This window comes from Larus michahellis, chromosome 2, assembly GCF_964199755.1.
Source record: "Larus michahellis chromosome 2, bLarMic1.1, whole genome shotgun sequence".
NCBI lineage: Eukaryota > Metazoa > Chordata > Aves > Charadriiformes > Laridae > Larus > Larus michahellis.
The window spans coordinates 131494285-131506423 of NC_133897.1; the positions used below are offsets into that span (position 1 = coordinate 131494285).

The window sequence follows — 12139 nt, forward strand, 5'->3', positions numbered from 1 at the left end:
CTGCAGGGTGCGGTGCAGAGCCAAAAGGGCACTCCTTCGAGCCGGAGTTGAACCAGCGACCTAAGGATGGCCGTGCAAGGGAGCCTACAGTCCTCCGCTCTACCAGCTGAGCTATTGAAGGAAGCATGGAGCCCTGCCCAGTACCTCGCCCATCACACACTCATCCAACGCTTCTCCATGCAAAGCGGAGAACAATGCCTCTGCTCCAACATCCTCATTCAAATAGACTCGGCTCCAACATCATACCACCGGCAACCACCATGGGCAACCCTTTAGCCCATCAAGTCTTGCAGCTGGACTCTCCTCAGGGCCAAAAAGAGGCTTACCCGTATCCTACTGCAACTTCTCTTGATTCCATTTCACTCTGCTCTCTTTTGCCCACTGGTCCTGCACCAGACAAACGGACAACATTTCCTCTGCTCTGTAAGGTCCTCCAAAGTGCTATAAGGTCACGTGTAAGCCCCCTGAACCTCTTTTTCTCCAGGCTGAACATGCCCGGTGTCCTCAGTCCATCCTCACATAGAAATCCCTTTGGTTCCTGAGCTTCTTTGCAGCCCTCCGCTGAAGTTGCTCCATTTCCTTGATGCCATTCCTCTGTGGTGGAGCTCAAATCTGGACACAGTACTTGAGATGACATTTGATGCCTGTCAAGAAAAGATGGAGAAAGTAATGTCTCCTGTAAAACTGCCGGTGCTGCTCTTGTTACACCTTGGGGTCTTTTCCTGCTCTTTACTGACTGGGTGCTCTGCGTGCTGCCACAGCCTCCAGAGGACACTGGCCCCAGGTCAAGGGCCCTGTGTCCAGGCAAGGGGAATGAAAAGCACTGGAGAACATGGGCATCGATCCATTCATCAGGAAGAAAGAATGATTTGTCTTAGTCCCATATTGCCCACCATCTCTCAGGTCCACACCACCTGACCTGGGAAGACCAAGCCATGGTGCCTTGCTATAAGAGACAGTCAAGAAGCAGAAGGCACCATTGTCATACTGAGGCAAGGACAACAGCACGCCAGGATGTCACTCTGTAGGTCAGCGTGATGATCACGTCCAGTGAATGCCAGGCAGATCCAGACTGACAAGACAGGGATGAGGTCAACACAGAATATCCGTCTGCATGTCAGCATCTGCATCAAGGCTTTCTGTGGTTGGACATAGGCAATGGCATAGCCATAGAATCATAGAACCGTCTGGGTTGGAAGGGACCATTAAGATCATCGAGTCCAACCATCCACCTGACACTGACAAAACCACCACTAAACCATGTTCCTAAGCACCGCCTCTACTCTTTTTTTAAATACCTCTAGGGATGGCGATTCCACCACTTCCCTGGGAAGCCTGTTCCAATGTCTTTCTGTCTTTCGATGAAGAAATTTTTCCTAATATCCAATCTAAACCTCCCCTGGCGCAACTAAAGGCTTTTCCTCTTGTCCTATGGCTTGTTACTTGGGAGAAGAGACTGACCCTTACTTCACTGCAACCTCCTTTCAGGTAGTTGTAGAGAGTGATAAGGTCTCCCCTCAGCTTCCTTTTCTCCAGGCTAAACAACCCCAGTTCCCTCAGCCGCTCCTCATAAAACTTGTTCTCTAGACCTCTCACCAGCTTTGTTGCCCTTCTCTGGACCCGCTCCAGAATCTCAATGTCTTTCTTGGAGTGAAGGGCCCTAAACTGAACACAGTAGTCGAGGTGCAGCCTCACCAGTGCCGAGTACAGGGGGCAATCACTTCCCCAGTGCTGCTCACCACATTTTTCCTGAAACAGGCCAGGATGCTGTTGGCCGCCTTGGCCACCTGGGCACACTGCTGGCTCATATTCATCTGGCTGTCGACCAATACCCCCAGGTCCTTTTCTGCTGGGCTGCTCTCCAGCCACTCTTCTCTAAGCCTGTAGCGTTGCATGGGGTTGTTGTGACTCAAGTGCAGGACCCAGCACTTGGCCTTGTTGAACCTCACACCATTGTCCTCGGCCCATCATTCCATCCTGTCCAGATCCCTCTGTGGAGCCGTCCTACCCTCAAGCACGTCAACACTCCCATCTAGCTTGGTGTCAGCTGCAAACTTACTGAGGATGCACTCGATCCCCTCATCCAGTTCATTGATAAAGATATTAAACAGATCTGTGTGCAATACTTAACCCTGGGGAACACCGCTTGTGACTGGCCACTAGCTGGATTGATCTCCATGCACCACAACTCTTTGGGCCTGGCCACCCAGCCGGTTTTTTACCCAGCAGAGAGTACGCTCATCCAAACCATGAGCAGTCAGTTTCTCCAGGAGAATGCTGTGGGAAATGGTGTCGAAGGCATTACTAAAGTCCAGGTAAACGACATCCACAGTCTTTCCCTTTCCCTCATCCACTAAGTGAGTCACCTTGTCATAGAAGGAGATGAGGTTTGTCAAGCAGCACCTGCAGTTCATGAATGATCCTGACTGCGCCTGATCACCAGGTTGTCCTGCACGTGCCACGTAATGGCACTCAGGATGAGCACAGCAGCATAGGCATGGGTGAGCTAGAGACCAGGATTCCTGCGGTGTCGCACGGAAAGAGGGTGAAGGCCCAGAGCTGAACGTAAATCCATGGGTGGATGTGGAGGCCGGCATGAGGCTGGTCAGGGCCATTCAGGCCTGTTAGGGCCACTCAGGGCCCGGACAAGATGTAGCGGTAGACACGCAAGGGAGCCTGCACTCCTCAGGTCTATCAGCAGAGATATTGAAGGACCATCAGGGCGCTCTCCCAGATCTGCCCGCATGACAGAGTTGTCAAAGCAGTCACCTTTGATGAGGCCTCAATACGTGTCTGTTCCAGCATGCATCACCAGGCAGCCCCAGCTCAGAGATCCCACGAGTTTGCTCAAGGCTTCAGCCAGCCAGCTCAAGCATGGAGGCTGCACAGCCCCTTGGGCAGCCGCCTTCTCCTGCCTGGCTGGTGGGAGGGAAGAAAAAATGGAACCTGTCTTGCTTCAGCTGTGCCCTGTTGTTCGTCATTCCTCCACCAATCACACCAGCAAAAAGCCTAGCTGTTGAATGCAAAACCTCATGATAAGCATTTGAAAGATGCTGCTTAGCTTCCCCAAAGCCCTCTCTTCCCTGGCGTCTGGACAAGCCCGCATTCATTGGCCTCTCCTCACAGGGCATGTGCGCCTGCTCCCAGTAATCCTGGTGGCCCTATTCTGAGGTGGCTGCAGTCGGTCTCTCTCTCCCTTCTGCATGGAGAACCAAAGTTGGTCACAGCATTCTAGGTGCCATCTGTTAGATGGCAAGCAAGGGGGAAGACTCCCTTCCCTTGATCCTGAGTCCATCGTACTCTACATGTAGCCCTGGAAGCTGTTGTTCTCTGTGCAGCCTGGGCAGACCAGGACCTTCCCAAACCTCCCAGAGGATACTGCCGCAGGCAAGGGGCCCTGTGTCCGGGCAAGGGGAATGAAAAGCATTGGAGAATGCGGGCATCGATCCCGCTGCCTCTCACATGCTAAGCGAGCGCTCTACCACTTGAGCTAATTCCCCAGCCCACAGCCTCTGCCTGAGGTCCTTTCTCCCTTCCAGCCACCCACCCCTGGCCCAGCCTGCCCCACACCCGGACTCGGGGCCTTCCCATCGGACTGGCTCCCACACACCCACATCCACCCTCCCACTCACTTGCCTGAGGGAGGTCACTCCTCAAAAACCCCAGCGCTCAGCACCACCATCCCCAGCCCAGCACTCACCTAAAACTGCCTTGGCCAGTCATCTTCTGCACCTCAAGCAAGAGTTCAGGGCTGTGCAGCCCTTGAAGGGGAATCACCCGGGCAGGGCCAAAAGGCAGTGGCACTGCAGGGTGCGGTGCAGAGCCAAAAGGGCACTCCTTCGAGCCGGAGTTGAACCAGCGACCTAAGGATGGCCGTGCAAGGGAGCCTACAGTCCTCCGCTCTACCAGCTGAGCTATCGAAGGAAGCATGGAGCCCTGCCCAGTACCTCGCCCATCACACACTCATCCAACGCTTCTCCATGCAAAGCGGAGAACAATGCCTCTGCTCCAACATCCTCATTCAAATAGACTCGGCTCCAACATCATACCACCGGCAACCACCATGGGCAACCCTTTAGCCCATCAAGTCTTGCAGCTGGACTCTCCTCAGGGCCAAAAAGAGGCTTACCCGTATCCTACTGCAACTTCTCTTGATTCCATTTCACTCTGCTCTCTTTTGCCCACTGGTCCTGCACCAGACAAACGGACAACATTTCCTCTGCTCTGTAAGGTCCTCCAAAGTGCTATAAGGTCACGTGTAAGCCCCCTGAACCTCTTTTTCTCCAGGCTGAACATGCCCGGTGTCCTCAGTCCATCCTCACATAGAAATCCCTTTGGTTCCTGAGCTTCTTTGCAGCCCTCCGCTGAAGTTGCTCCATTTCCTTGATGCCATTCCTCTGTGGTGGAGCTCAAATCTGGACACAGTACTTGAGATGACATTTGATGCCTGTCAAGAAAAGATGGAGAAAGTAATGTCTCCTGTAAAACTGCCGGTGCTGCTCTTGTTACACCTTGGGGTCTTTTCCTGCTCTTTACTGACTGGGTGCTCTGCGTGCTGCCACAGCCTCCAGAGGACACTGGCCCCAGGTCAAGGGCCCTGTGTCCAGGCAAGGGGAATGAAAAGCACTGGAGAACATGGGCATCGATCCATTCATCAGGAAGAAAGAATGATTTGTCTTAGTCCCATATTGCCCACCATCTCTCAGGTCCACACCACCTGACCTGGGAAGACCAAGCCATGGTGCCTTGCTATAAGAGACAGTCAAGAAGCAGAAGGCACCATTGTCATACTGAGGCAAGGACAACAGCACGCCAGGATGTCACTCTGTAGGTCAGCGTGATGATCACGTCCAGTGAATGCCAGGCAGATCCAGACTGACAAGACAGGGATGAGGTCAACACAGAATATCCGTCTGCATGTCAGCATCTGCATCAAGGCTTTCTGTGGTTGGACATAGGCAATGGCATAGCCATAGAATCATAGAACCGTCTGGGTTGGAAGGGACCATTAAGATCATCGAGTCCAACCATCCACCTGACACTGACAAAACCACCACTAAACCATGTTCCTAAGCACCGCCTCTACTCTTTTTTTAAATACCTCTAGGGATGGCGATTCCACCACTTCCCTGGGAAGCCTGTTCCAATGTCTTTCTGTCTTTCGATGAAGAAATTTTTCCTAATATCCAATCTAAACCTCCCCTGGCGCAACTAAAGGCTTTTCCTCTTGTCCTATGGCTTGTTACTTGGGAGAAGAGACTGACCCTTACTTCACTGCAACCTCCTTTCAGGTAGTTGTAGAGAGTGATAAGGTCTCCCCTCAGCTTCCTTTTCTCCAGGCTAAACAACCCCAGTTCCCTCAGCCGCTCCTCATAAAACTTGTTCTCTAGACCTCTCACCAGCTTTGTTGCCCTTCTCTGGACCCGCTCCAGAATCTCAATGTCTTTCTTGGAGTGAAGGGCCCTAAACTGAACACAGTAGTCGAGGTGCAGCCTCACCAGTGCCGAGTACAGGGGGCAATCACTTCCCCAGTGCTGCTCACCACATTTTTCCTGAAACAGGCCAGGATGCTGTTGGCCGCCTTGGCCACCTGGGCACACTGCTGGCTCATATTCATCTGGCTGTCGACCAATACCCCCAGGTCCTTTTCTGCTGGGCTGCTCTCCAGCCACTCTTCTCTAAGCCTGTAGCGTTGCATGGGGTTGTTGTGACTCAAGTGCAGGACCCAGCACTTGGCCTTGTTGAACCTCACACCATTGTCCTCGGCCCATCATTCCATCCTGTCCAGATCCCTCTGTGGAGCCGTCCTACCCTCAAGCACGTCAACACTCCCATCTAGCTTGGTGTCAGCTGCAAACTTACTGAGGATGCACTCGATCCCCTCATCCAGTTCATTGATAAAGATATTAAACAGATCTGTGTGCAATACTTAACCCTGGGGAACACCGCTTGTGACTGGCCACTAGCTGGATTGATCTCCATGCACCACAACTCTTTGGGCCTGGCCACCCAGCCGGTTTTTTACCCAGCAGAGAGTACGCTCATCCAAACCATGAGCAGTCAGTTTCTCCAGGAGAATGCTGTGGGAAATGGTGTCGAAGGCATTACTAAAGTCCAGGTAAACGACATCCACAGTCTTTCCCTTTCCCTCATCCACTAAGTGAGTCACCTTGTCATAGAAGGAGATGAGGTTTGTCAAGCAGCACCTGCAGTTCATGAATGATCCTGACTGCGCCTGATCACCAGGTTGTCCTGCACGTGCCACGTAATGGCACTCAGGATGAGCACAGCAGCATAGGCATGGGTGAGCTAGAGACCAGGATTCCTGCGGTGTCGCACGGAAAGAGGGTGAAGGCCCAGAGCTGAACGTAAATCCATGGGTGGATGTGGAGGCCGGCATGAGGCTGGTCAGGGCCATTCAGGCCTGTTAGGGCCACTCAGGGCCCGGACAAGATGTAGCGGTAGACACGCAAGGGAGCCTGCACTCCTCAGGTCTATCAGCAGAGATATTGAAGGACCATCAGGGCGCTCTCCCAGATCTGCCCGCATGACAGAGTTGTCAAAGCAGTCACCTTTGATGAGGCCTCAATACGTGTCTGTTCCAGCATGCATCACCAGGCAGCCCCAGCTCAGAGATCCCACGAGTTTGCTCAAGGCTTCAGCCAGCCAGCTCAAGCATGGAGGCTGCACAGCCCCTTGGGCAGCCGCCTTCTCCTGCCTGGCTGGTGGGAGGGAAGAAAAAATGGAACCTGTCTTGCTTCAGCTGTGCCCTGTTGTTCGTCATTCCTCCACCAATCACACCAGCAAAAAGCCTAGCTGTTGAATGCAAAACCTCATGATAAGCATTTGAAAGATGCTGCTTAGCTTCCCCAAAGCCCTCTCTTCCCTGGCGTCTGGACAAGCCCGCATTCATTGGCCTCTCCTCACAGGGCATGTGCGCCTGCTCCCAGTAATCCTGGTGGCCCTATTCTGAGGTGGCTGCAGTCGGTCTCTCTCTCCCTTCTGCATGGAGAACCAAAGTTGGTCACAGCATTCTAGGTGTCATCTGTTAGATGGCAAGCAAGGGGGAAGACTCCCTTCCCTTGATCCTGAGTCCATCGTACTCTACATGTAGCCCTGGAAGCTGTTGTTCTCTGTGCAGCCTGGGCAGACCAGGACCTTCCCAAACCTCCCAGAGGATACTGCCGCAGGCAAGGGGCCCTGTGTCCGGGCAAGGGGAATGAAAAGCATTGGAGAATGCGGGCATCGATCCCGCTGCCTCTCACATGCTAAGCGAGCGCTCTACCACTTGAGCTAATTCCCCAGCCCACAGCCTCTGCCTGAGGTCCTTTCTCCCTTCCAGCCACCCACCCCTGGCCCAGCCTGCCCCACACCCGGACTCGGGGCCTTCCCATCAGACTGGCTCCCACACACCCACATCCACCCTCCCACTCACTTGCCTGAGGGAGGTCACTCCTCAAAAACCCCAGCGCTCAGCACCACCATCCCCAGCCCAGCACTCACCTAAAACTGCCTTGGCCAGTCATCTTCTGCACCTCAAGCAAGAGTTCAGGGCTGTGCAGCCCTTGAAGGGGAATCACCCGGGCAGGGCCAAAAGGCAGTGGCACTGCAGGGTGCGGTGCAGAGCCAAAAGGGCACTCCTTCAAGCCGGAGTTGAACCAGCGACCTAAGGATGGCCGTGCAAGGGAGCCTACAGTCCTCCGCTCTACCAGCTGAGCTATCGAAGGAAGCATGGAGCCCTGCCCAGTACCTCGCCCATCACACACTCATCCAACGCTTCTCCATGCAAAGCGGAGAACAATGCCTCTGCTCCAACATCCTCATTCAAATAGACTCGGCTCCAACATCATACCACCTTGCTCAACCATTTAGTCCACCAAGGCATGCAAACCCACAGACAGAAAAACTCCTCAAGCTCCTTCCACGTCATCCTCTACAGCTGGACTCTCCTCAGGGCCACAAAGAGGCTTACCCGTATCCTACTGCAGCTTCTCTTGATTCCATTTCACTCCGCTCTCTTTTGCCCTCTGGTCAAGCGCCAGACAAAAGTACATTTCCTCTACTCAATAAGGTCCTCCTGAGTGCTGGAAGGTCACGTGTAAGCCCTCTGAACCTCTCTTTCTCCAGGCTGAACAGGCCCAGTGCCCTCAGCCCATTCGCTCGTAGAAATACCCCCATTCCCTGAGCTTCTCCATAGCGCTCCACTGAATTTACTGCCTTTTCATGATGAATTTCCTCTACGGTGGAGCTCAAATCTGGACAGAGTGCTTGAGATGATATTGGACTTGTGTCAAGCAAAGAGGGAGAAAATAAGGTCTCCTGTAAAACTCCTGGTGCTGCTCTTGTTACACCCTGGGATGTTACACCCCAGTAGAATGTCCTACTCTTTGCAGACTGGGTGCACCGTGTGTTTCCACGGCCTCCAGAGGACACAGGCTCCAGGCAAAGGGCCCTGTGTCCGGGCAAGGGGAATGAAAAGCATTGGAGAATGCGGGCATCGATCCCGCTGCCTCTCACATGCTAAGCGAGCGCTCTACCACTTGAGCTAATTCCCCAACCCATGGCCTCTGCCTGAGGCCCTCTCCCCTGCCAGCCACCCACCCCTGGCCCAGCCTGCCCCACACCCGGACTCGGGGCCTTCCCATCGGACTGGCTCCCACACTCACACCCACCCACCCACCCACTCACTTGCCTGAGGGAGGTGCCCTCTGGCAAAACCAGACCTCGGGGTCAATCCCTTGGGAGCCTGACGGCATCCCCACCACCCTGGGTGTTTGGCTGTCTGAGCTCACCCACAACTTGGAGCATGCCCAAACGGTGGCCTTGCATGAAAATGGTACAAGAAGCCTCAGCAGAGACCTGGCCCTCCTTTGCACAGGAGGCACTTTGTAGCTGAACCTCTTGCCCTTGGTGCCTGTCTGAGAACCACTGGATCTGGGTCACAGCTCTGTCCGTGCCTGCCCACCGTTCCCCATTGATGCTGAGCTTGGCCATGACCTGTGGACTCAAGGAGCCTGCCTGAACTCCCACCTGCTTGAGCAGCACCACGGAGTGGAGCTGCTTGTCCACTGGAGGGCTGCCACTGAAGCTTGTGCAGCCTTCCCCACTTGATCCCCAGCAGCCCTTTTGGTGGGCCTCAACTGCCCCATTCTGAGCTCACAAGTGCCTCCGCGGTGTGAACATTCCTGTTAAGAGACAAAGGCAGAACAGGGTGCGGTGCAGAGCCAAAAGGGCACTCCTTCGAGCCGGAGTTGAACCAGCGACCTAAGGATGGCCATGCAAGGGAGCCTACAGTCCTCCGCTCTACCAGCTGAGCTATCGAAGGAAGCATGAGGCATCATCATCTCACGCCTTCCTCAGACATTCATCCAACTGCTCAGTTCTCACACTACTTGCCTATACCCACGTGACTGTCTTCAGTAGGAAGGAAGGATGAAAGAAGGTTGTGCCTTAGACCCACATTGTCCACCATCCCTCAGCCACACAACACCTCACCGGGGAACACCCAGTCATGGTGCCTTGCTCTGAGAGACACTCAAGAAGCAGAAGGCACCAGTGTCATTCTGAGGCAAGGACAACAGCACGCCAGGAAGTCACTCCGTGGGTCAGAATGACCATCTCGCCCAGTGAATGACAGACAGGTCCATTCCGACAAGACAGGGGTGACGTCAACACAGAACATCCATGTGCATGTCAGCGTCTGCATCAAGGCTCTCTGTGGCTGGACACAGCCATTGGCATAGCCATAGGCATGGCTGAGACAGAGACCAGGACTCCTACGGTGTAGTACCAAAAGAGAGTGAAGGCCCAGAGCTGGTCATGAACAGAGCTCCTGGGCCCATTGGTGGATGTGACGATGAGCCTAGCGTGAGGCTCATCATGGCCTTTCAGGTCTCATTGGGCACTCAGGGCCTGGACGAGACGTAGGGGTAGGTAGCCATGCAAGGCAGACTGAAGTCTTGTGCACGACCAGCAGAGCTGTTGATGGACCGGCAGGGCCCTCTCCCAGCTCTGCCCGCATGGCAGAGTTGTCAAAGCAATCACCTTCGATGAGGCCCGGGGACATCTCTACTGAAATCTCCTCCAAGCAGCCCCAGCTCAGAGATCACACCAGTTTGCTCAAGGCTTTGGCCAGTAAGCTCATGCCAGTCTCCAAGCATGGAGGCTGCACAGCTCTCCGGGGCATCCCTCTTCTCCTGCCTGGCTGGTGGGAGGGAAACAAAAATGGAACCTGTCTTGCTTCAGCTGTGCCCTGTTGTTTGTCATTCCTCCACCAATCACACCAGCAAAAAGCCTAGCTGTTGAATGCAAAACCTCATGATAAGCATTTGAAAGATGCTGCTTAGCTTCCCCAAAGCCCTCTCTTCCCTGGCGTCTGGACAAGCCCGCATTCATTGGCCTCTCCTCACAGGGCATGCGCGCCTGCTCCCAGTAATCCTGGTGGCCCTATTCTGAGGTGGCTGCAGTCGGTCTCTCTCTCCCTTCTGCATGGAGAACCAAAGTTGGTCACAGCATTCTAGGTGCCATCTGTTAGATGGCAAGCAAGGGGGAAGACTCCCTTCCCTTGATCCTGAGTCCATCGTACTCTACATGTAGCCCTGGAAGCTGTTGTTCTCTGTGCAGCCTGGGCAGACCAGGACCTTCCCAAACCTCCCAGAGGATACTGCCGCAGGCAAGGGGCCCTGTGTCCGGGCAAGGGGAATGAAAAGCATTGGAGAATGCGGGCATCGATCCCGCTGCCTCTCACATGCTAAGCAAGCGCTCTACCACTTGAGCTAATTCCCCAGCCCACAGCCTCTGCCTGAGGTCCTTTCTCCCTTCCAGCCACCCACCCCTGGCCCAGCCTGCCCCACACCCGGACTCGGGGCCTTCCCATCGGACTGGCTCCCACACACCCACATCCACCCTCCCACTCACTTGCCTGAGGGAGGTAACTCCTCAAAAACCCCAGCGCTCAGCACCACCATCCCCAGCCCAGCACTCACCTAAAACTGCCTTGGCCAGTCATCTTCTGCACCTCAAGCAAGAGTTCAGGGCTGTGCAGCCCTTGAAGGGGAATCACCCGGGCAGGGCCAAAAGGCAGTGGCACTGCAGGGTGCGGTGCAGAGCCAAAAGGGCACTCCTTCGAGCCGGAGTTGAACCAGCGACCTAAGGATGGCCGTGCAAGGGAGCCTACAGTCCTCCGCTCTACCAGCTGAGCTATCGAAGGAAGCATGGAGCCCTGCCCAGTACCTCGCCCATCACACACTCATCCAACGCTTCTCCATGCAAAGCGGAGAACAATGCCTCTGCTCCAACATCCTCATTCAAATAGACTCGGCTCCAACATCATACCACCTTGCTCAACCATTTAGTCCACCAAGGCATGCAAACCCACAGACAGAAAAACTCCTCAAGCTCCTTCCACGTCATCCTCTACAGCTGGACTCTCCTCAGGGCCACAAAGAGGCTTACCCGTATCCTACTGCAGCTTCTCTTGATTCCATTTCACTCCGCTCTCTTTTGCCCTCTGGTCAAGCGCCAGACAAAAGTACATTTCCTCTACTCAGTAAGGTCCTCCTGAGTGCTGGAAGGTCACGTGTAAGCCCTCTGAACCTCTCTTTCTCCAGGCTGAACAGGTCCAGTGCCCTCAGCCCATTCGCTCGTAGAAATACCCCCATTCCCTGAGCTTCTCCATAGCGCTCCACTGAATTTACTGCCTTTTCATGATGAATTTCCTCTACAGTGGAGCTCAAATCTGGACAGAGTGCTTGAGATGATATTGGACTTGTGTCAAGCAAAGAGGGAGAAAATAAGGTCTCCTGTAAAACTCCTGGTGCTGCTCTTGTTACACCCTGGGATGTTACACCCCAGTAGAATGTCCTACTCTTTGCAGACTGGGTGCACCGTGTGTTTCCACGGCCTCCAGAGGACACAGGCTCCAGGCAAAGGGCCCTGTGTCCGGGCAAGGGGAATGAAAAGCATTGGAGAATGCGGGCATCGATCCCGCTGCCTCTCACATGCTAAGCGAGCGCTCTACCACTTGAGCTAATTCCCCAACCCATGGCCTCTGCCTGAGGCCCTCTCCCCTGCCAGCCACCCACCCCTGGCCCAGCCTGCCCCACACCCGGACTCGGGGCCTTCCCATCGGACTGGCTCC

General features: G+C 54.5%; 1 protein-coding gene and 3 non-coding genes across 4 annotated transcripts in view; 1 reads left to right on the top strand and 3 right to left on the bottom strand.

Annotated features, from left to right (window-relative positions):
• Window positions 1–12139, top strand: part of DNAJC5B (DnaJ heat shock protein family (Hsp40) member C5 beta) — a 97391-nt gene that overhangs the window by 55067 nt on the left and 30185 nt on the right. The gene's annotated exons all lie outside the window — the stretch shown is intronic.
• Window positions 3836–3924, bottom strand: TRNAY-GUA (transfer RNA tyrosine (anticodon GUA)). Its single transcript is given in 2 exon segments — window positions 3836–3871; window positions 3888–3924. It is a non-coding gene; the product is annotated as a tRNA-Tyr (tRNA).
• Window positions 9237–9325, bottom strand: TRNAY-GUA (transfer RNA tyrosine (anticodon GUA)). The gene is given in 2 exon segments: window positions 9237–9272; window positions 9289–9325. It is a non-coding gene; the product is annotated as a tRNA-Tyr (tRNA).
• Window positions 11121–11209, bottom strand: TRNAY-GUA (transfer RNA tyrosine (anticodon GUA)). The gene is given in 2 exon segments: window positions 11121–11156; window positions 11173–11209. It is a non-coding gene; the product is annotated as a tRNA-Tyr (tRNA).